This window comes from Equus caballus, chromosome 17 (genome assembly GCF_041296265.1).
Source record: "Equus caballus isolate H_3958 breed thoroughbred chromosome 17, TB-T2T, whole genome shotgun sequence".
In the NCBI taxonomy this organism is placed as follows: domain Eukaryota; kingdom Metazoa; phylum Chordata; class Mammalia; order Perissodactyla; family Equidae; genus Equus; species Equus caballus.
This window is the reverse complement of record NC_091700.1, coordinates 18,677,262-18,702,333: the sequence shown is the minus strand read 5'-3', so window position 1 is coordinate 18,702,333 and position 25,072 is coordinate 18,677,262. Positions and strand designations below refer to the sequence as shown.

At 43.5% G+C, this 25,072-nt stretch overlaps 1 long non-coding RNA gene across 1 annotated transcript; it reads left to right on the top strand.

The window, feature by feature from the left end:
* The first annotated feature begins 4,845 nt into the window (after positions 1-4,845).
* LOC111768541 (uncharacterized) lies at positions 4,846-23,453 on the top strand. The gene is made up of 3 exons (XR_002800952.2): positions 4,846-5,265; positions 19,301-19,408; positions 21,277-23,453. It is a non-coding gene; the product is annotated as an uncharacterized lncRNA (long non-coding RNA).
* The last annotated feature ends 1,619 nt before the right edge of the window (positions 23,454-25,072 follow it).

Sequence of the window (25,072 nt, the reverse complement as noted above, 5' to 3'; positions counted from 1 at the left end):
CACAAGGGGTGGGAAAAACCGTGATGCTATTTACTACAAATAAGAATTTGCATAGAAAAGTCAGGAATGACCAATTAATAGAAAGATTTAAGAAAGCTTGGCTGTTCTAGCTCAAATTCATGAGGAGTCACAATTTTGTCCTCCTAAATGTAAATCAGTGATGAGAGAAATGGAAAAAGGGCTTGTGGTTGGGGTACCTGACTTGTCAGCAGTGAGAACCCCGACTGAGATGCAATGTCATCTCAGTTGTCTTACCCGACATGCTCTCAACGTTAACCGTGAACTTTCATTCTGTGTATTTCAGTCGTACTTTCTTAAGCAACTTCGCATCAACTTCTCTGGGGAAAATATTTTCCGTTGAAAATACAGAGCAGATTTAAAAGATTTTGAGTGAATTTGGGTTTATGTTGGAGATAGAGACACAAAACTCATCAAAACTCAGTTTGTCTTCTTTTTCTTTTCTCAGGAGTGATCTAGGGGAAATATTGAATACCTCCTAATGTTTTCTTTTCTCTCTTGCTTGAAGCCACCATTCACCCCCCTCACATATGGCTGAACTATATATGCAACTAGCCTGGAGAGTAACTGAGAGGACCAAAGCCCATCGGGTCCTTTGGCTTTTGTGAGCAGTCAGGACCATTTCCACCAAGACTAACCACCTTTGTGGCTGCCGTGCAACCCTCCTCAGACGGGGAGAACTCAGCTTCAAAGTCTTCAGGGATGGCCTGCTTACCCAACTCTGTTTGTTTTGGAGAAGGGTGGAAGCGAGAAGTTTGCGTTTGAGCTGACTGTAATTAATTCCTGCAGTAAAGCCCAAACCACATGTTAGATACCTCATCTTCTGTCTTCTGTTTTCATGCTTCACTTTAGCTACTTACCTGAGACGGGCAGACTGGTTGTGTCTCCACAGGGCAGAGGAGCCCTGAAGGTAAGACCCAAGGCCCGAGCTTTGTCGGCCACGTTCTTAGGCTCATTTGCAGTGTGATTTGGTAATAAGAGCAGATTCTGTTCAGTAGCAGTAACAGGAAAGACCACAGTGCCTTTTCTGTACATTAACCTTTCTGATCTTGAGTCCAACCACACACACACACACAGGGAAGCAGGGCTGGCATCATCATCCCCTCCTATGATGTAGGAAACAGACTTTTCTGAGCCTAGGAATTGAACGGCTTTTCTGCTTTCAGCACTGAGCTATGAAACTGTTAGGAATATAAGAAGAGCAGGCGACCTGGTCCCAGCTCTTCCCACAGGAGCTCTCCATCTAATTGGAGAGTCAGGATCATTATTCAGAAAGCACTTTCCGGGTGATCAACGGCCTGACACACGAGGTTACATTCATGTTAAGTGGTTTGGAGGAGACCGTAAGGGACAGTGCCCAGGGAGAGAGACTGCACGAGGACAGAGTAGCTGAAGTCTTCACTGAAGACCTGAACTGTGTTTTGAAGGCTGGGCAAGACTTTCATGAGTAGAGGAAGTGGGAGGGAACGCAGCCGGGTGCCTGATAGGACAGAAGCCAGATGTCCCATTACACACCCTGCATGAGATGGAGAGAGGACCAGATTGTCCAGACCAAATGCTGGGGAAGGAATCATGGCGAGACAGGACGTCCTTGGTTCTTAAGTCTGGGAACAGGTCTGAGCGTCTTATTCTCTCCCCATCTCACGGTGGACTGTGTGGGGACACGGCCTGGTGTGCAGCACTGTCCTGCCAGCACTGCGGAACCTGAATGTGAGATTTTCCATTTGCAGCCTCGTTGCAGTTAGGGACCTGAGTCTAGTTTCTATTCAGCTGATTGACACCCTTGGGTGGGCTCTGGAACCTAAGCGAGGTGTGGGCTCCGCCTGGCTGCTCTGGCAGGCACAGTTGTGGGGGGTGTCTGTTCGGCAGAGGGCCCAAGACTAACCAGTGGCTGGGAGAGAGTGACTACGTGGGCTCTAGGGCATCTGTTTACTGCAGTGGACTGCAACAGTGTGGTTCAGGTACGGAACCAGGAGAGAAGTTATGGTCTCAGGGCTGATGGAGGCAGAAAAGAGGTCAGATCCAGGCCACCACGGAAGCTTCCAAGTCGGGGGAGAGGCCGCAGCTTCCTCGGTGGCCCAGCTCTGAGGTGTGGCTTTAGGAGTCATTGCTGAACCTCGAGTGTGTTTCCTCACCTCTTACATCATGCTGCAAGCTGCTGAAAATCTTGTAATAAATCTCTTCCTGCTAAAACTAAGCTACAGTGGATTTGTTCTCTGCAGCTGAACCCTGCTGAGGCAGCCTAACCCTTGTCTTACACATGAGGAGTAGTAGTGAGTATTTTCAGCAACTGGGGACAAATAGAGTCATACACGAAGCCTGTTGCTCCCCTTGGAAAAGAGAGGCCAGTTTTACTACGAGAGCTTCTAACTGAATTCATTACAGGAGCCGAGGCCCACCAAGGCACGGCCAGAACCCCAGCTCGCCAGGCGGCCTGTGGGGCATACAGCCAGGAGCTGCTGTGGCGTCTGCTCTGCAACTCTCCCGCTCTTGGGTTCTCAGAGCTGCCTTAGTGCCAGGATAATTCCATACTTCCCAGAAGGCAATCTCTTCGGAGAGAGGGAAAATGAATCTCCAACTGATAATTAATCATATCTTTTGCATCTAATTTAATCACCAAAGAAGTAAAGTTCTCCCCTCTTTCATGACCGAAGCATAGGTTGCTCTGTCTGGGTTTCTGTGGGGTGTAGACAGAAGGCGGATGTCTGGTGTCCTTCCTCCATGAGACCCAGCAAATGAGCCTCCAGCCCCGTGAAGAAGAGAAGAGAAGAGAACCCCAGGGCAGGCAAGTTTGTCCTCTCTTGTCCCCACTGGCCTTGGGCATGTGCATGCCGTTTTCACACACATGCCCTGGCCCATGGTATTACTAAACGTGTGAGCAATGGGTCTGACGAGGAAACCACGCCACTCAACAGTCCGCAGTGTGGGGAGCACGATCGCGTCTTCCAGCGTTTGCTGGGCGGCTCCACGATGGCTCTCCCTTTCTGCACAGTGGTTCTCAGCTTTTGCAGAACTCACAACACGTTCAGCTCTCCTTGCCACAGACACTGCCCTAGTGGCGACCTCATTAGCTGTCCTGGCCTGGACTATTGCCATGGTCCCTCACTCTCTCCGGCCTCCTGGCTGGCCCTGTGTCAAGCACAGGGTTAATCACGCCACTCCTCTGCCAACGGTCTTCAGAGCCTCGGCGCCGCCTGCGAGGTGCTCCTCCATACGACCCCAGCCTGTCATCTCCATCTTCCCTGCACTATGCCCTCCACCCGTGTGAACACCTGTTCACCCTACTTGGGCTGCTAACATGCCTTGCTGACGTGCCTGCCCTCCGCCTGCCTACCGGAAGGCTCCCCACAGTCACCTCTTCAAGACCCAACTCAAATATTCCCGCTTTTCCAAAGCCTCGAGACCTCCCCAGACCGACTCCATTTTCTCCTCCCTCTGCTCCATAGCACCTTGTTCCTACCTCCGTTATAATGGATTTTCGCTGCTTTGAAGAGCTGTCCCCTGTGAGGGGTCTCCGCGCTCAGGCTGTAAGCTCGTGGAGTCAGGGCGCTTGTCTGCCTTCGGGTCTCTTGCAAAGTGCCTCCCAAGAAATAAGGGTGTTGATAGAAGTGAGCAGCAAAAGAGAGAAACCACAACAAGCCAAAGCAAACCAAAACAGAAAACTCTAGTCAGCAGTCAGGAGCAAGGAGAGAAAGTTGGGGGCAACTTTCATCTTAATTTTTTAAAACTCATTTTTTGTCCTGTTTTTGTTTGTTTGTTTGTTTTTCAAACAGTGGCATTCCATAATGGAAAAATCTACCTCACCTCACCAAATAGTGATTTCTTAGTTTTAGGGTTTGAGTCGTGATTGCCAGCCTGTCTGTTCTCCACACTATGACAGGAGCCCTCAGCTGCAATGTCGCAGTCGCTCTGTGCTCTTTGGGGCCCACCCATTGGGAAGTGGGCAACCTCCAGAGCTGCTCTTTGCTCTGTGAGCTTGGCTCCCAGGGTTTCCAATCTTTGCTAAGCATTAAATAAAAGCCCTGTGGAGCTTTAAAAACCCTTGAAGTTGCAGGGGTGGGAGCCAGGCACCAGTATTTTTAAGACCTCCAGGTAATTCTATTGTGCAGCAAAGCTCAGGGCCACTGGGGCCTTGGCCTGATGGCAGAAACTTGACTGGGGTCGCCTGTATGAAATCAGAAGTGTGAACAGTGGACTCGGACCCAGGCCCTCCTCTTGGGAGCTGGCTTTTCAAGAGGTCAGAGAGCCCTGCAGGGGCCCTGGCACCTGTCGCTGGGAGGGCCAAGGGCCAAGCTGCCCATGTGCACTTTGGTCAGCGCTGGCAGGAGGCTCCGGGGCTCACGTGGGGGGAGGGGACCCCGTGAGAACAGACCCGCTGTGGGGAGAGGGGCACTGAGCTCAGCCGCAGGCATCCTCGGGCACAGGCTCCTTCTCTGCGTGCTGGGATCATCCCACGCGCTGCTAGGAAAACATCAAGCTGTCCAGTGTCGCGTCGTTTCCCGATCTTTGCGTCTCGGGTAATTAAGATAAGCAGAAGGTAAATCCATGAATATTTTCAAGTAACGTGCCAAGAATGAGGGATTCCAAAGTTAATAATAAATAGTTACTGCCCTTGAGAATTTCCTAGATTAACAGGGCAGTAGGAACATGCAAATAAGTAGTAACACAATGTGATAATTCCATTGGAAAAACTGGTACGTTACAAGCTCAAGTAGCGGTAAGACCAAGCTCTGGCGTAGTAACGGCTCCCTGAGATGAACCCAGAAGGCGCCGAGCTCCTCACGCGGGTGCGTTCCCGGCCCCGCGCCCCTGCTCACCCTGCCGCGAGGGAGTTGCAGTTAAAGGTTCCAGGACTCGCTGAAGTCTCCCAGCGAGAGCCAGGCCGAGCCCCACCGGCTCCCCCAACAGGGCTCCCCGCTGCCCTCCCTGCAGCGCTGGCTCGGAGCTGAGAGGGAGCGAATCAGCTGAGGGCTCGCGGGGAGTTCCCGGAGGCGAGCCTGGGTGGGGTAAAGGAGCCCCTGGGAGAAGGACGGTCTCGGGAAGAAAGGCAGTGAGGGTGGGGATTGCGTCTGTCTCATTCACTGCTGAGTCCACTGCAGTGGGCGGTGGACGTGCAGTAGGCGATTAAATGGACAGGATCCACGGATCCATGAGGCAGTGAGGAGGTGTTAAAAAATGCAAGTAGCTCTGTGTAGCTGGGGTTCAAGCTCAGGGGATGCCTGGTTCCAGATGCAGCTGGAGAAGCAGGTAAGGCCCACATCGTTGCTGGCCTGTGTGGACCTTAAACAGTGCTGGCTTGGCAGTGGCCTGGGATTGGCAGGTTCAGATCCCGGGCATGGACCTAACAATGCTCACCAAACCACACTATGGCAGCATCCCGCATAAAATAGAGGAAGATTGGCATAGATGTTAACTCAGCAACAAGCTTCCTTGAGCAAAAAGAGGAAGATTGACAACAAATGTTAGCTGGGGGCCAATCTTCCTCACAAAAATAATTTTTTAAAAAAGTGTTGGCTTTGTCCTATAGGTGACTGACTCCACTGAGGGGTTTAAAGTAGAGGGTGACATGGCCATTTCGGCTAGCTTTATGGATAGATCACCTTGATATCTGGATGGACTTAAGGAAAGCAAAATAGGGGACAGGTGACTAGCAGGAAGACTCCTGGAGTGCTGTGGGCCTGAACTGAGGCAGGCACGGGGCATGAGCTGGGGGACACTCGTGTCAGTTGAAGGAAGGGGCTTTGTCTTGCCGATTGTTGGGCCTTTAATCCGGCACATGGAAGGGGAGTGCTTTGGAGGTGAAATGACAGGACTGATGACTAGATGTGGAAGGATGAAGAAAAAATGAGAACCAAGGACGACTCAGATTCTTGGCTTGAACAACTCGGTGGATGGTGAAAGTATTTACCCAGATGAGGAAGACTGAGGTGGAGGAAACTTAGGGAACATGCTTAGGGGAAGGAATTAAAACTTCTGTTTTGACCATGTTAAGTTTGAGACGCCTTTTATTCTTCTAAAAGGAGACGTTCAGTAGGAACCTGGACATGGATGTTTGTTACACAGCACTGAAATCAGGGCTGGAGCCATGAATGTTAAAGTGGTTGAGTACTTGTGGTAGCTGTATAGACTTAGAATCTCAGTTTTTAACTGGTGAGTTTAGTCCATTTATATTTATTGCCATTTCTGATACATTTGGATTTATTTGTACCCACTCATTTTGAGCCATTTTTTGTTTCTTTGTTTTTGTGAGGAAGATTGTCACTGAGCTAACATCTGTGCCAATCTTACTCTATGTTCTTTTTTTTTTTTTTGAGGAAGATTAGCCCTGAGCTAACTACAGCCAATCCTCCTCTTTTTGCTGAGGAAGACTGGCCTTGAGCTCACATCCATGCCTATCTTCCTCCACTTTATATGTGGGACGCTGGTGAGTTTAGTCCATTTATATTTATTGCCATTTCTGATACATTTGGATTTATTTGTACCCACTCATTTTGAGCCATTTTTTGTTTCTTTGTTTTTGTGAGGAAGATTGTCACTGAGCTAACATCTGTGCCAATCTTACTCTATGTTCTTTTTTTTTTTTTGAGGAAGATTAGCCCTGAGCTAACTACAGCCAATCCTCCTCTTTTTTGCTGAGGAAGACTGGCCTTGAGCTCACATCCATGCCTATCTTCCTCCACTTTATATGTGGGACGCTTACCACAGCATGGCTTGCCATGCTGTGCCATGTCTGTACCCGGGATCCGAACTGGCAAACCCCGGACCACTGAGAATGTACAAACTTAACTGCTGCACCACCAGGCCAGCCGCACCCCCCCCCCACCTTTTTTTTCTATGTGGGATGCTACTACAGCATGGCCTGATGAGCAGTGCTAGGTCTGTGGCTGGGATCTGAACCCCTGAACCCTGGGCCACTGAAGTGGATCACGCTAACTTAACCACTATGCCATCGGGCTGGCCCCTTGGTTTTACTGTACCCTTTCTTTACTCCCTTTTTCTCTTTTTTTCTGTAGGGTTCATTTTATTCCCACCTTGCCCTGTTACTGGCTGTAAAATCATGTTTTATTATATTTTATTTTTATACTTTTAATGATTACCTCTAAAGTTTTATTGTGGCAGAATATACAAGACATAAATTTACCATTTTAGCCATTTTTAAGTGTACAGTTCAGCAGCATTAAGTATATTCACATAGTTGTGCAGCCATCACCCCTATCTATTTCCAGAACTTCTCCGTCATCCCAAACAGAAACTGCAGCCGTTAAGCAATAGCTCCTCACGCCCTCTGCCTGTCAGCCCCTGGTGACCACTATTCTGTTTTCTGTCTTTATGAATTTGATGATTCCAGGTACCTCATATAAGTGGAATCACACAATACTTGTGTTTTTCTGTCTGGCGTATTTTGCTTAACATAATGTTTTCAAGGTTTATCCATGTTAAACCGTATATCAGAATTTCATTCCTTTTTATAGCTGAATATGTATATACGACATTTTGTTTATCCATTCATCTGTGGTTGGAAACTTGGGTGATTTCCACCTTTTGACTGTTATGAATAGTGCTGCAATGAACATTGGTGTACAAGTATCTGTTCAAGGCCTGCTTTCAATTCTTTTGAGTATATACCTGGAATGGAATGGCTAGATATATGGTAATTCTATTTTTAATTTTTCGAGGAATCATCAATCTGTTTTTTGCAGTAGCTGCACCATATTACGTTCTTAACAACCATGCACAAAGGTTCCAATCTTTCCACATTCTCACCAACATTCATAGTTTTGTTTTTTTGATAATAGCCAGCTTAATGGATGTGAAGTGGTATCTCATTGCAATTTTGCTTTGCATTTCCCTAACCGCTAGTGATATTGAACATCTTTTCATGTGTTTATTGGCCGTTTGTATATCTTCTTTGGAGAAATATCTATTCAAGTTCTTTGCCCATTTTTGAACTGGATTATTATTTTTTTTTTATTGTTGAGTTGTATGTGTTCTTTATATATCGTGGATATTAATCCCTTATCAGATATACGATTTGAAAATATTTCCTCCTGTTCTGTGGGTTTTCTTTTCACTCTCTTGATAGTGTTCTTTAGTGTACAAAGTTTTTTTTATTTTGATGAAATACATTTTGTCTATTTTTTCTTTTGTTGCTTGTGCTTTCAGTGTCATATACAATAAATCATTGCTAAATCCAATATCATGAAGATTCCCCCTATATTTTTTCTAAGAATTTTATATGTTTGCCTTTTATATTTAGGTCTTTGATCCATTTTGAGTTAATTTTTATATATGGTATAAGGTAAGTGATTAGTCTTAAATTTTAACATGAATTGTTGACAAAGCAAAATCTAAATAATTATTTCTAAAGAAATTAAATTGCTACTTAGAATGTTTTAATCATGCCATTTTATCTTATTTTTGTCCAATATGTTAGCTCCACCTTGGTTTTACACATCTGAATTAGAACTTATAATTGTTTTCTATATTGTCCTCATTTCTTACATTACTCAACCTTATCAACTTCTTTGTTCACTATTGCTTGCTGAAGCAAATTACTCTTTCCTTTTGGGTTCAGTTAATTATAATTCCAGAATTATAATTTTAAATAGTTCCCTCAGAGAGGCTTAATAATGGTAAACTCCTATAAATTTATTTACGTTGTCCTTACTCTTGAATGATATTTAAGCTAGATATACAATTTTAGATTGATATTTTTCCTCAGCTCATTGAAACTGGTTTTCTATTGCCTTCTGGCTTCTAATGCTGCTTTCGTGAAGTCATTCTAATTGACATTCCTTTGTAGGTGATGCATCTTTTTCTATAGCTGCTTTTAGGATCTTCTTTTTCTCTTTGGTGATCTGAAGTTTCACTATGATGTGTCTAATTGTGGATTTATTTTTATTTATCTTACTTGGAACTTGTGATTTCTGAATCTGAGAATTCATGTCTTTAATTACTTCGGGAAAGTTTTGAGACCTTCTTAGTCTACCCTCCATGCTTCTTAGCCCCTCTTTCCTATTTTCCAGCTCTTTATCTCTCAGTGCTACTTTCTGAGTAATTTCCTTTGATTTATCTTCCAGTTCAGTAATTATCTCTTCAACTGTACCCAATTCAGTTGAGAGGTTTTCATTTTATTTCATTTCATTTTAATGACATGGTTTTAATTTCTAGAAGTTCTATTTCAGTCTTTTTCAAATATATCCATTTTTTTATTGAGAAGAGTCTTGTTTATTTTTTTCAGTTTCAGTTTCTCTACTCATATTCTTTTACTCATATTGAGGTCATAATAGTTTATAACATTGTGAAATTTCAGTTGTACATTATTATTTGTCAGTCAGCATGTATACATGCCCCTTATGCCCACCCTGCAACCCCCTTCCCCTCTGGTAACCACCAATCTGTTCTCTGTATCTATGTGTTTCTTTATCTTCCACATATGAGTGAAATCATACAATGTTTGTCTTTCTCTATCTGCCTTATTTCACTTAAAATAATGCACTCAAGGTCCATCCATGTTGTTGCAAATGGGACAATTTTGTCTTTTTATGGCTGAATAGTATTCCATTGTGTGTGTGTATATATATATATATATATATATATATATATATATATATGCATGCCACATCTTCTTTATCCATTCATCGGTCGGTGGGCACTTGTGTTGCTTTCACATCTTGGCTGTTGTGAATAGCGCTGCAATGAACATAGGAGTGAATATGTCTCTTTGAATTGTTGATTTCAAGTTCTGGGGATAAATACCCAGTAGTGGGATAACTGGATTGTATGGTATTTCTACTTTTAGCTTTTTGAGAAATCTCCATACTGTTTTCCATAGTGACTGAATCAATTTGCATTCCCACCAACAGTGTATGAAGGTTCTCTTTTCTTCACACCCTCTCCAACATTTGTTATTTTTGTCTTGGTGATTATAGCCATTCTAACATGTGTAAGGTGACATCTCATTGTAGTTTTGATTTGCGTTTCCCTGATGATTAGTGATAGTGAACATCTTTTCATGTGCCTGTTGGCCATCTGTATGTCTTCTTTGGGAAAATGTCTGTTCATATCCTCTGCCCATTTTTTGATCAGGTTGTTTGTTTTTCTGTTGTTGAGTTGTGTGTGTTCTTTATGTATTTTGGAGATTAATCCCTTGTCAGATATATGATTTGCAAGTATTTTCTCCAAGTTTTTGGGTTGTCTTCTCATTTTGTTCCTGGTTTCCTTTGCCTTGCAGAAGCTCTTTAGTCTGATGAAGTCCCGTTTGTTCACTTTTTGTTTTGTTTCCCTTGACCGAGTAGACATGGTATTTGAAAAGATCCTTTTAAGGCTGATGTCAAAGAGTGTACTGCCTATATTTTCTTCTAGGAGTTTTATGGTTTCAGGTCTTTCTTCGAGTCTTTAATCCATTTTGAGTCTATTTTTGTATATGGAGAAGGATAATGATCTACTTTCATTCTTTGTACGTGGCTGTCCAGTTTTCCTAAACCCATTTACTGAAGAGGCTGTCTTTTCTCCATTGTATGTTCTTGGCTCTTTTGTCAAAGATTAGCTGTCCATAGATGTGTGGTTTTATTTCTGGGCTGTCAATTTCTGTTCCATTGATCTGCATGTCTGTTTTTGTATTGGTACCATGCTGTTTTGATTACTATAGCTTTGTAGTATATTTTAAAGTCAGGGATTGTGATGCCTCCAGCTTTGTTCTTTTTTCTCAGGATTGCTTTAGCTATTCAGGTTCTTTTGTTGCCCCATATGAATTTTAGGATTCTTTTTTCTATTTCTGTGAAGAACGTTTTTGGGATTCCGATTGGGATTGCATTGAATCTGTAGATTGCTTTAGGTAGTATGGACATTTTAACTATGTTTATTGTTCCCATCCATATGCATGGAATATCATTCCATTTCTTTATGTCATCACTGATTTCTTTCAATAATTTCTTATAGTTTTCATTGTATAGGTCTTTCACCTCCTTGGTTAAATTTACTCCTAGACATTTTATTCTTTTTGTTGCGACTGTAAATAGGATTGTATTCTTGGTTCTCTTTCTGTTAGTTCATTATTAGAATATAAAAATGCAACCGATTTTTGTAAGTTGATTTTGTACCCTGCCACTTTGCTGTAGTTGTTGATTATTTCTAACAGTTTTTTGATGGATTATTTAGGGTTTTCTATATATAGAATCATGTCATCTGCAAACAATGAGACTTTAACTTCTCCCTTTCCAATTTGGATAGCTTTTATTTCTTTTTCTTGCTTAATTGCTCTGGCCAAAACCTCTGGTAATATGTTGAATAAGAGTGGTGACAGTGAGCACGCTTGTCTTGTCTTGTCCCTGTTCTCAGAGGGACGGCTTTCAGTTTTTCCCCACTGAGTATGATGTTGGCTGTGAGTTTGTCATATATGGCCTTTACTGTATTGAGGTATTTTCCTTCTATACCCATTTTTTTTTTTTTTTATCACAAATGGATGTTTGATCCTTTCAAATGCTTTCTCTCTGTCTATTGAGATGATCATGTGGTTTTTGTTCCTCATTTTGTTAATGTGGAATATCACATTGATTGATTTGTGGATGTTGAACTATCCCTGCATCCCTGGTATGAATCCCAATTGATCATGGTGTATGATCCTTTTAATGTATTGCTGTATTCAGTTTGCTAATATTTTGTGGAGGATTTTTGCATCAATGTTCATCAGCCATATTGACCTGTAATTTTCCTTCTTTGTATTATCCTTGTCTAGCTTTGGGATCAGGGTGATGTTGGCCTCATTAAATGTGTTAGGAAGTGTTCCATCTTCAACTTTTTAGAATAGTTTGATAAGGATAGGTATTAAATCTTCTTTGAGTGTTTGGTAGAATTCTCCAGAGAAACCATCTGGTCCTGGACTTTTATTTTTGGGGAGATTTTGATGACTGTTTCAATCTCTTTACTTGTGATTGGTCTATTCAGATTCTCTATTTCTTCTTGATTCAGTTTTGGGAGGTTGTATGAATCTAAGAATTTATCCTTTTCTTCTAGATTGTCCAATTTGTTGGCATATAGTTTTTCATAGTATTCTCTTATAATCCTTTGTATCTCTGTGGTATCCATTGTAAATTCTCCTCTTTCATTTCTAATTTTATTTATTTGAGCCTTCTCTCTTTTTTTCTTAGTGAGTCTGGCTAAGGGTTTGTCACTTTTGTTTATCTTCTCAAAGAACCAGCTCTTTGTTTCATTGATCCTTTCTACTGTTTTTTGTTTGTTTGTTTGTTTCTATTTCATTTATTTCTGCTCTAATTTTAATTATATCCCTCCTCCTGCTGACTTTGGGCTTTGCTTGTTCTTCTGTGAGTTGGTATGGCGTATTTTCATTCTCATTTGTCTCCAGGTGTTTTTTGATTTCTCCTTTAATTTCATTGATCCATTGGTTGTTCAGTAGCATATTGTCTAGTCTCCACATATTTGTCACTTTGCCAGCTTTTTTCTTGTAGTTGATTTCTAGTTTCATAGCACTGTGGTTGGAAAAGATGCTTCATATGATTTCAGTCTTCTTAAATTTATTGAGACTTGCCTTGTTTCCCAACATATGACCTATCTTTGAGAATGTTCCATGTGAGCTTGAGAAGAATGTGTATTCCTCTGTCTTTGGATGGAGTATTCTATATATATCTATTAAGTCCATCTGGCCTAGTTTTCCATTTAATTCCACTATTTCCTTGTTGGCTTTCTATCTGGATGATCTATCCATTGGTGTAGGTAGGGTGTTGAGGTCCCCTACTATTATTGTTATTAGTATTGTATTATTTTTAATATCTCCATTTAGCTCTGTTAATAGTTGCTTTATATCCTTTGGTGCTTCTGTGTTAAGTACATAGATGTTTATAAGTGTCATGTATTCTTGGTGGAGTGTCCCTCTAATCATTATATACTGCCCCTCTTTGTCTCTCATTGCCTCTTTTATCTTGAAGTCTACTTTGTGTGATATAAGTATGGCAACACCTGCTTTCTTTTGTTTGCCATTAGCTTGGAGTATCATCTTCCATCCGTTCAGTCTGAACCTGTGTTTGTTTCTAGAGCTGAGATCTGTTTCCTGGAGGCAGCATATTGTTGGACGTTGTTTTTCAACCCATCCTGCCACTCTGTGTCTTTTGATTGGAGAATACAATCTATTTGCATTTAGAGTGATTATTGATTTATGAGGGCTTAATACTGCCATTTTATCTCTTCTTTTTCAGTTGTTCTGCATTTGCCTTGTTTCTTTTCCCATGTATTTCTTTTTTTTTTTTTTTTAAGTAGGCTTTCTGGTGAGGAAGATTGGCCCTGAGCTAACATCTGTTGCCAATCTTCCTCTTTTTTCCCCCCAAAGCCCCAGTACATAGTTGGTTATCCAAGCTGCAGGTCATTCTAGTTTTTCTATGTGGGATGCCACCATAGCATGGCTTGATGAGCAGTGTGTAGGTCTGCACCTAGGACCTGAACCTGCGAACCCTGGGCTGCAGAAGTGGAATGCATGAAGTTAACCACTTGGCCACGGGGCTGGCCCCTTGTCCCATGTATGTCTGACTGCCAATTCAGTTTGGTGATTCTCCATGATGGTTGTCTCAGTTCTTTCTTTCTTTATCATTTGTGTTTCTGTTCTGACTTTTTCTTTAGTGGTTACTTGTGAGGTTTGTATAAAAGATCTTGTAGATGAGATAGTCCATTTTCTGATAGCCTCTTATCTCCTTAGTCTAAGCAGGTTCCATCCCTTTCCTCTTCCCTAAGTTATTATTGTCACAACTTATTCCCTTTTGCATTGTGAGTTTGTGATTAAAATGAAATGATTATAGTTATGTTTGGTACTTTCCTTCCCTTTATCCTTAATGTTATAATTAAATGTTTGGTAACCTGTTCTGATAGAGAGCTACAGTTTTCTGATTTTGTCTATTTCTCTCCTTGCTCAAGGATTTGTAAACCCTTTCTTTCTTTCTTTCTTTTTTTGGATATGAGGACCTTCTTGATCATTTCTTGTGGGGGAGGGGGTCTTGTGGCAATAAACTCCCTCAGCTTTTGTTTATCTGGGAAAGTTTTTCTTTCTCCATCATATCTAAAGGATAGTTCACTGGATAGAGTATTCTTGGCTGAACGTTTTCGTCTTTCAGTATTTTGAATATATCATTCCATACTCTCCTAGCCTGTAAGGTTTTTGCCGAGAGATCCACTGAAAGCCTGATAGGGGTTCCTTTGTAGGTTATTTTCTTCTGCCTTGCTGCCCTTAATATTTTTGTCATTGGCTTTTGCCAGTTTTACTAATATATCCCTTGGAGAAGATCTTTTCACATTGATATAATTGGGAGTTCTGTTAGTATCATTTACGCAGAATTCCAGTTCCTTCCACAGGTTTTGGAAGTTCTCAGCTGTTATTTCTTTGAACCAGCTCTCTGCTCCTTTCCCCCACTCTTCTCCCTCTTGAATACCTATAATTCTTGTGTTGCATTTCCTAGTTGAGTCGGATATTTCTCAGAGAATTTCTTCATTTCTTTTTAGTCTTATTTCTCTGTCCTCCACCTGAAGCATTTCTATATTTTTGTCCTCTAAATTACTAATTCTGTCCTCCAGAATATGAGCTCTGTTTTTTAAGGATTCTGGATTTTTCTTTATCTCATTCATTGTGTTTTTCATCTCCAATGTTGCTAATTGTTTTTGTTCTATAGTTTTAATCTCTTTTGTGAAGACTTCCCTCTGATCACTAATTTTATTCCTGAGGTTATTGAACTGTCTTTCTGAGTTTTCTTGTAACTCATTGAGTTTCCTTATGGTAACTATTTTGAATTCTCTATCATTTAGGTTGTAAATTTCTTTGACTTCAGGATTGATTTCTCAGTACTTGTCATTTTCCTTCTGGTCTAGAGTGTTAATATATTTCTTCATGCTATTTGACAGGGTGGACTTGTGCTGTTGCTTAGTGGTAATTCTGGTCGCAGATTCCACCTGCCACCACTTAGAGTAGGGGCAGCAGCTGTGTTTTCTGAGCTCACTGCAACCCCTGGCAGATGTGCCTGTCTGTTGGAAGCTGTATCAACAAGGCCTGTCTGCATTCGCCCACTGGCTGCTGCTGCTTTACACAGATAAGCACAGTTGCTCTGGCAGGGATCCCCTGCTCTGGCTGACGGGCTAAGCTGATGCTCCAGGTTGGAGGTGGGAGGGGCGCTGTCTTTTGTGTGTGCAATCTCATGGGCTCCCACTCTGCACTCACTGTCTGCCTGCCTGGGCTGCTTGGCTTGGGGTGGGTGCCCCCACAATTGCTTAGCCTCTTTGGTGTAGAGTGTTCCTGCAGGCTGGGAAGCAACTCTCAGAGTGCAAGCATTCCTGCCTTCTCCCCCTTCTCCTCTCACAGTCATGTGCCAACTGCCACATGAGGTCCTGTGCCCTAGAGGGGTGCCACTTGGGAGGGAGAGGAAATCTACTTACCTCCTTCCACTGCCTCCCAGTGGGGTCAAACACTCCCACCGGGGTCAAACACTCCCACCTTCAGACGTTTGGCTGTGTGGATCTCTCAGACGTCTATTGTGTTGTGTGAATGTCCTCTGTTGGTTTATGAATGTCCTTTCATTGTATCTTAGGGGAGAGAAAGTAAGGGAAGAGCTCACTCTGCCATGATGCTGACATCACTCTTTACTTATTGTTAATCATTTAAAACACACTTATTTTGAAATCTTTCAGACTCCCAGAGCAAGAAAGCTTCTTTGTCTTCCTTTGCATACTTTGCTAATCGACTTTTTTAGTGAAGATATAGCCCTTTGAACATTCTCAGGTTTACTCACAAAAAATTTTAACATTCTGTCTTATTTGGGTCTGGTGCCTCTTAGCCTGTCCACATATGAGTACTAAAATTTCAGTCCCTAGATTACCAAGAAACTTCACCCAGCTGCCAACCTCATCCAGATTAACAATGAGAGTAGAAATCATGAAGCCTTAGGGAGGGCCCAGGACCAAACCCAGAGGTATGCCAGCATTTAGAGGTCAGACTCAGAAAGGGAAGAAAACAAAAGAGGCCAAGAAGGTGTGGTAAGTAGGAAGAAAAGAAAACCAGAAGAGTGTGATAGCACAGAAACAAAGAGAAAAGAGTGTGTCAAGAAAGAGGGAGTGGCTAACTGTGCCAAATACTGCTATGAGGTCAAATAAAATGAGGACAGAGAAGTGATGACTGGATGTGGCAAGAATGGGAGGGGAGGAAGTGGAAGCAGTGATTATGGACAGTTCTTTTGAGACTATCTGTGAAGGGGACAGAAAAATAAGGTAGAGGAGATGGTGGATTGGGATCAAGGGAGAGCTTAAAAATAAAGGAGGTACTATATACTAGAGTGTATTTATGTGCTATTAGGAATAATTTAGAGGAGATAGAATATTAGAATACGGAAGAGAGAGGTGGGTAAGTTTTCTGCAATGTCCTTGAGAATGTGGGAGGGATGCATTCTCTGACTGGAGCCAGGATATGCCATCCACTGTAACAGAAAGAATGAAGAGTAGGGGGCCAACAGAGGATGATCAACAGATTGGAGGTGGGGAAACAGGGAGTTCCAGTCAAAGAATGTAAGTTAAGGTCATTGGCTGAGAGTAAGGGCAGGGATGGAAGTCTTGGAAGTGTGAGGAAAGGCCAGGTCTGAAAAGGTCATTTGTAAAGTGAGTAATATTAGTGATCTTTAGTGACTTGCAGTGTGAAATTAAAATTCTCTTTGCTTCCAGATTCCCAGATCTTAAAGAAGAGTTACTGGGGCTGGCCTGGTGGCACAGTGGTTAAGTGTGCACATTCTGCTTTGGCGACCTGGGGTCTGCTGATTCAGATCCCGGGTGTGGACATGGCACCACTATCAAGCCATGCTGTAGCAGGCGTCCCACATATAAAGTAGAGGAAGATGGGCATGGATGTTAGCTCAGGGCCAGTCTTCCTCAGCAAAAAAAGAGGAGGATTGGCAGCAGCTGTTAGCTCAGGGCTGATCTTCCTAAAAAAAAAAAAAAGAAGAGTTACCGTGTTTGAGTACATTGGCTTTTCTGAGGAGTATAAGCTATGGGCACTTGAGAACCTGTTATAGCCCAGAATGTCAGTGCTCACTGGTGTAGCCCAGAGGCGTGTGGGCAGGACATGAAAGAACTAAGGTGAGGGCATCCCTATGCTTGGTGTGAAGGCCACTGGCCCTTCTCACTTGTGTTCCTTTGGCCCTCTGAGGAAAGAAATATAATGGTGTGAAGTTCCGGGATCCTACACCCTTGACTATGTCTAACATCCCGACTTCTGACCAAGTGGGTAAGCCTGAGATATAATGGTAAGATATTTACTTTTCTACAAAGTAAAAACAAAAGAGTTCATTTAAAAAGGTACCCCTTGATTACATCAAATGGGATTGTTTTAAGATTTTTTAAAACAACTTTATTGAGACATAGTTCACATACCATACAATTCACTCATTTAAAGTATAAAATTCAGGGATTCTTAATGCATTCACAAAGTTGGGCAACCATCAACACAATAAATTTTAGAACATTTTTACCACTCCATAAAGAAACCCCAAGTCTTCGCTATTGAATGAAGAAAATGTGGTATACAGTGGAATACTACTTAGCCATAAAAAAAGACAAAATAGTGCCTTTTATGACAACATGGATGGACCTTGAGGGTATTATGCTAAGCAAAATAAGTCAGACAGAGAAAGACAAATACTGTATGATTTCACTCATATGTGGAGGATAAACAAACACATAGATACAGAGAACAGATTGGTGGTTACCAGCAGGGAAGGGGATAGGGGGAGAGTGAAAGGGATAAAGGGTGCATGTGTGTGGTGACAGATGGCAACTAGAGTTTTGGTGGTGAACACGATACAGTCTACACAGATGCTGAAATATAATAATGTACATTTGAAATTTATACAATGTCATAAACCAATGTGGCCTCAATAAAATAATTTAAAAAAAAAGAAACCCCATAGCCATTACACATGTAGCCTTCCGTGCCTGACTTCTTTCACTTAGCGTGATGTTTCCCAGGTTCACCCGTGTTGCAGCATGTATGAGTACTTCACTCCCTTTTGTAGCCAAATAATATTCTATTGTGTGGATATGTCACATTTGATTTGTTCATTCATCAGTTGATGGTCGTTTGGATTATTTCCACTTTTAGATTACAGATGTTTTTAAAACCACTCAAAACACAGTTTCTTGACTCACTGTTCCAGTGGGGAAATGCACACCAGACTCACTTTGGTTAAAACCTGGGTTTGTGGCTAGTGCTGACAGGGGCCTACCACACCTGCCCCTCCCTGTGACATCATGCCACAGCGATGCCCATCATGACGAATAATGTTCAATTAAGACTACACGCTGAATTGAATATGAGTCTAACTTTTCTTGACATACTTGTCAATTTGGCTTTAAAATCTATCCTGAGAAAACGACAATCAAACCTGACAGGCCACAGTCTAGCTTCGGTTGAGTCTAGTTTTTAAAAACTCCATGACTCAATGTTGCCCCATTGTGCAACATTTTTCTAATTTGATAAATTGACCTTCATTGTATGATCAGATAACGACATGAAAAATATTGATTTTGCAACAGGTTATAGTTGTATCTTGGAATCATCTTAATACCAGGTGCAGGAGGTAAAACTTGTTTATTTGACATCAGTTTAGGGCAAGTTTCCCCCAAAGACATGATGAACAATGGGTGGATCCCAGTCCCTGGAAGTTCACAGCCTCCAGGGGTCCCTGTGCGCCCTCACGGCATCCTCCTGTTTCTCTGGTTTATCTCTTGCTGTTGGGAGCCCGGGCAGAGAAGACCAATGGGAAGCGGACGTTGCCTGAAGATCAGCAGGCCTAAACCCTGACTCTCCAAATCTTGGGCAATGTGAAGATAATGTTACAGCAAGTGTCAAGCCTCAATCCACTGGAAAAAGAAAAACAGAAGTGATTGTGTTCTCTGGAAGGCAAGGATCTGAGTGCAGAGTCTCATGTTTTCGAACTAGGAAAGTGTCCACAGCTAATATTTGGATGGGCCCACATCACACAGCTTTCTCATTGAAGCCTGGGTCTGTCCCATCAGAGACAAAGGGCCCTTGCTGTGCACCTGTGGAGAGGGGAATTTAGCTAAAGGAAGGCAGGGCCAGCCTCTTAATGCTCTTCTTGTTTGAAGCAGAGTTTTGCAAAGGGAGCGGCTCTGGAAGTAAAGCAGAGCATGGAGTGTCTGAGCCTGGAGTGTTTTGAAATGCATCTGCTCTAGAAACCCTCTGTCGCTGGGCCTTCCATGTAGGCTCATTCCCCATTCCTCCACCCAGGACTGCTGACTCTTCCATACGCTGCCAAGGACAACACTGGCCAGTGGAAATGAAGTGTTTGCTGACCCACGAGCCTGGGGTGACATGGAGCTTTCACTAGTAGAGAAGGTAAGGGGAAAACGCAAAGAAAACACTGTGTTGTAGCCTCGAGAGTTTCTTCTGAAGGCTGTAGCCCAGCACAGTAAACACTCACAAATGCATCAGGACTGTGCTAAGCACTGGGCATCTCTCAGAGAGCGCGAAGACAACAGTGGGGTCAGAACACGTGAAAATGTGCAGCAGAGGAAAGACAGCCGAGCGCAGGAATAGAACTGAGCAAGGGGTGATGAACTGGGTGAGGGGAAGGAGGGAAGCAAAAGGGATGACAGTGGTAGGTTTTTAAGGGATCAGAAATCACCCTGTAGATAACATAGGGGCAAGAGGATTGTGGGATGAAGGTCAGCATTCCAGACAGAGGCCGGGGCAGGCGATGGCCGGGGCAGGCAACGGCATGCCATGTGTGAGCGTGTGGGTGTGTGAGCGTGCTTACTGATGTTTTTGTGATTATACAGGTGATTTGGTGAGCTGATCTGCAGAGTCTTGTGGATATTTAAACACTTCCCCTATCAACACTTGTCACTTCTTATTAAAATTAGTCGTTAATTGTCAGTCTTCTCAGTAGGTTATAAAAATCATGTCTATCTTGATTAACCTTAAGAAGATTTGAGTAAATGGAGAGACATATTCCATGTCCCTAGATGAAAAAACTTAATGTTGCAAAAACATAAACCTTCCAAATTAACCTGTACATTTTTAATGTGGTCCCAATCAAAATCCCAGCGGGATGTTTTTGTAATGTGATTCTAGACTTAAATTCCATCTGTACAAGTAAATATAAGAATATTCAAGCCAGAATTTTAAATGAAGAATAATATTTCAATAATATTATAAAACTGTGATAATAAAACAGTTGGTGCTCAGATAGGAAAGGCTAGATCAACAGACCAGAGTAGGAAATTTAGAAACAAAATTAGGTGTGAATGGTAATTCAGTTATTATAATAGATTACTAAATGATGTTGGAATAACTCACCTGTGATTTGGAAAACAATTCACCCAAATGGCTTGCCAAGTGTTCAAGTCACAGTCAATTGTTAGTACAAACAGCAAATGCATCTGTGAGCTCATCCACGAGCACAGTGGTCTTTCAGGGCTGAGGGCACATTAGTGTACAAGAGGGAGTAAAGTGTGTTTTCTGGATGTTGGCCCACTCACCTGCTCATTTAATACGCCCAAGAGTCTTGTGTCTCATCAAGGAAGTCTTGTTGCGTCTGCGTGGGAGTTGTGTTATCTGAGAGCCTCTTTTTTGAGCACATAGGGTATGGTGGCTAAATGTTCGGTCTAACAGCTGAGTTTGCATTTGGGGAGAGGCTGGTCCTTCTCCCAGGGGAGAAAAAAAGTCAACCAAGGACAAGATGAAAGTGAAGAGCAATTTACAATGAATTCACTGGTAGGTTTTTTGGAAAGGATTCAAAATGAAAGATTGTGCAGAATTTTACTCAGTATGTTCAACAATAAAATTTAAACAAATTCCATTGTGATTAGTTGAGCGCCTAGAAAGGAGAAAGGAAAGGACAGGAGGAGCTTTGTAAAAGGAGCTGATGAGAAGTTCTGGAGATGGACGGTGGTGATGGTTGCACAATGGTGTGAATGTACTTAATGCCACCGAACTGTACACTTAAAACGGTAAATTTTATGTTTGCCACAATGGGGAAAAAACAGAGCCAGGAGGAGAGAAAGCTGGAAGAGAGTGCAATGGTGGGGAGAGGCCCCCTCCTCTCTCCCGGGACTCGCTCCCATGCCCTGTGACGCCCTGGGCTGCCAAGGCTCATGATCTCCATTCCAAATGCCCTCCTCCTGGACTGGCAGGGCACTTTCTCACCTGTTCCACGTGCCAGGAACTCAGCTTAGTAAACTCTGTTTTCTTCTTTCTCTTAGGGTGCTACCTCCAAGTGACTTGTTTGGGTCTCTGGAAAAGTGTTCTTAGATGTGGGACATCATCATCGCCCAGATGTTTGCGCAATTGCCTTGGTTGTCATCTCTACACTTGTTGGTGGCGGCGGTGGTGTAGCGTGGCAGGGAGGGGAGACAGAGACTTGAGAGATCACACCAGGTGTCCCTTGGCTGCTCTGTCCCCATCACTCTCCGCTGCCCTCTTACAGCACATGCTGTTGCCTCTCCTGGACCGCTCTGACTTGTCCCGCTCCCAGCCCAGCCTGGGTTAGACAGCTCTGTTCTGTGCTCAGGTTGGCGGTTTACAGCTAGTCAGTGTGCATCACATGCCTGAAAGTGCCTGAGTTGTGACTCTCTCCTATCATACCTGAAGCTCTTTGAGAGCAGAGACCAACTTGTATTCAAGCTGGTTCTCTCATCCCTGTTGATGCCTCACATGGAGAATCCACTCGAATTCTTGCTGAAAGCACGAAGCCTGAACCTCTTCCTTGTAAACTCGCAGCCTCTGAGGCACAAGCCCTTCTGTAGCCCGCCCGATCACGGTAAGGAGTGGTGGAAGGGGGCAGACACACACCTGCTGCCCTGCGCCCGCGCCTTCCCCCGAGGCCCAGCGCCGCGAGCTCCCGCGAGCGCAAATCCGGACGGGCGCTGGAGGGCGGACACGTGTGGGGAGGCTCCTCGGCGCGGGAGCTGAGGTTCTAGCTGTCCCCGTGAGGCCTCTGCTCACACCTCTGCTGGAATCCTGATAAGGCTTCAGAAAGGACAGAGGCTGCCACGGGGTCTACACACAGGAATCATTTTCACTCACTCAATAAGTACAAAGTATAATGTAAATATATACATCCGCCAGACTCAAGTGTTTGCATTTCCCTGAAGTTTGTGGATATAGAAACATACGTATAATATAATCTTAGTGAAAATTGTAAATGGAAGATGCAGAGAAAATGAAGAATTTGCATAGTAATTCACATTACTGAATTTTTTCTTACAAATCATACAACATTATTATTCCTGTTAGCAGTGGGCAAACTGAAGCTTACTTATAAAACAGGGTAAGGCTACATGCCTTGGGTCTCACAGTTGTACGTGAAACTGCTGATTCAGACTCAAGTGTCTGACTCCAAGCTACATATTTCTTTTTCAGAGGAAGCATTGCAGCGAGAATAAATCAATCAGGAATGATCCATATCAGCAAAGGAATGCAGTATATTTGAAATAATGCAATTATTACTTCTACACCCATTCCTGCCAAAACTCACTAAAAATATGATTAGAGGTTTGGGGTGGGGCAGAAACCTCTGGCATGTGGTCTTATCTTGCATAAGCTTTCTGTGTCAGAGTATTTGAGAAAAACAAGATACACGCTCTTTCAAACACAAATTTTATATGGGTTTAAGAAACCAGCAACGTATAGTTGAGAAAGACTAACACTAATTTTAATTTTTTATCATTCCATAAGCAATATATGTGCAGGATAGAAAATTAAAAAAATAAAGATGTATAAAGAAAATGGTAAAATCCTATTTAATCCTGCTACCAGTACTAACTACAGACAGCATGCTGGCACATTGGACCACGAGCGTGTGTTGAAGGAGAGAAGGCATTTCCTTCCAGTCTCTTTTCTAGTGTGTGCATGTATGTCGTTGATGTAACTGAACCCGTATCACGTCATATCTCTTTTCCATGTAACATTTTGTCACAAATGTGGCAAATATAAATTGCCCCCCAGAACTCAGGAAAGCAAGGAATACAACTTTCTTTTCCTTACTGCACTTCCTTCTATTTTGGGCCCCCATCTGACAGTGGAAGGTTAATTTCTGTCAGCTGGCTCTTTCTCCCTTGGCTCCAAGTCACCTCTTGGTTCCTGAAGACTGTCTAATGCCACGGCATGGGGTGGGTGCAGGCAATCCCCACCATCAGCGTTCCAGGAACGCTGCTCAGATGGCACCAGGGCCTCAGGGCTCCCTCCACCCTGGGAAGGGGCCCAGGGTCCATCTGGTGTCACTGTGAGCGTCTCTCCCTGGAGTTGCATGCAAAGACCAGGGCGCTGGGGCGCTTTGCTCTCTCAGATCTCGCTGGGGACTCAGGACACAGGGCCCTCTGGTGAGACCCACTGATGTACACTAAGAAACAATACTACTGCAATGAGCCTTTCTGTAAAATCTTTGTCAAAAGTTCCGTTATTTCCTATGATAGCTTCAGAAGGTGGAATCACTGAGACAAAGAGTAGGAGGATGTTACCCTCTTGACAGGCTTGATCAGATTGTCTCCAGAGAACACCAACCTAATTCCCGCCATCACGCTGTGGAGGCCTCTGCCCGGAGCACCCTGGCGGGCAGGGGCACTCAGTATAGCCTTCCTCAGACAAAGAGGTGATTTTGTCTGTTTGCCCACTGAGCTTCATTCCTTTCAGTTACAAGGGCAGCTTTTATTGAGAACCCATTCAATGCAAAGCATGAATCTTCGGTACTTAAGGATGCTGAGCCTCAGTTTCTTTATCTTCAAAAGAGGGCAAAGAGACCAGGCGCACCCTGCAGAAATGAGAGCAGAGGCAGGCAGCAGGACCTGCAAAGTTCTCTCTGCAAAGAGCTTGGTCCCTAAGCAGGTGGGGGTGTGGAAGCCCACAGAACCTTCATGCGGGAGGGTCTTAAAGTTCCCCTAGTCTAAGCCTTCCCTCTATGTGAGGAAACGGCCTAGAGAGACACGGGGGCTGTGCAGCCTGGACTGAGCCCCTTCCTCTGCCGAGGCCAGTGTTCTTTCCATCTGTCTCACGGGAGGTCGGCCTCACCCCCAGACCCAGAGGGGCTGGGCGCGCTGTGCCCTCTGTCCTCAGACAGGGCTCCTGGGGTCACTTGCTCACACTGTGTACTCTAGGTGACACACCGCTCAGGTGAACCCCCTTTCCTAGGACAGCAGGCCCTCACCTGTGTACTGGACAGACAGGCCGACACCAGACAGGCAGCATGACTCTTCGGAACGGTCCCTTTGCTGGGCTCAGGTGGCCTCCCCAACCTAGGGCCTCCCTTCTGTCTTCCTGCTCCCAGTTACAACGTTCTCTGCTTTCCACTGAGGACGACTCAGCGGAGCAGGGAGCAATTGAGGAGTCTCGGCACCACTCCTGCTTCCACATTGGTTCATGTTTATGGCAGTCTACTTAGGATGGGCTTTCCTCATTAATTTCTCTTTTGCCTAATTTCTTGGCAAGCTCCAAAGGGCTCTGGAGGCCTGTTCATCACCCCACTACAACCTGAACTGCTAAACAACAACACACACACACAATCGTGAGTACTCCAAGCATTCTTAACTTTGGGATTTTGGGGGGTGTGACATTTTGAAGTTATTATTTCATGAGATGATTTTCTTCTTTTAATGGAGGAGGAAACCAGCGCTCACCGGATCCCTGTGTGCACGGGCACTGAAACATGTACTTTATATAATTCTGCCCTCTCTTTCTCACAACCATCCTTGGTATTCCCATTTTACTGATCAGGAAATCAGTCAGAGAGCCAACAAAAAGTAAAACGAAGATTGAAATTCAGATCAAACTCTGTTTTCTGCTATGTGCTGTTGCTACTTCCAGGAATGTTATCTTAAAGGATTTGCACATTCTGAAGTGTGGTTCTGTTACAAGTGACAGTTCGCTCCCCGGGAACCAGAGCATCACTTTGACATTTACAGTGGCTCATGAGAATTGATTAGCAACTTAATAGCCATTTCCTCACAAGTCCTGGAATAAAGGAACATAGAGAAGAGAGAGTCAGGAGGTTGTTGGGTTTGATCC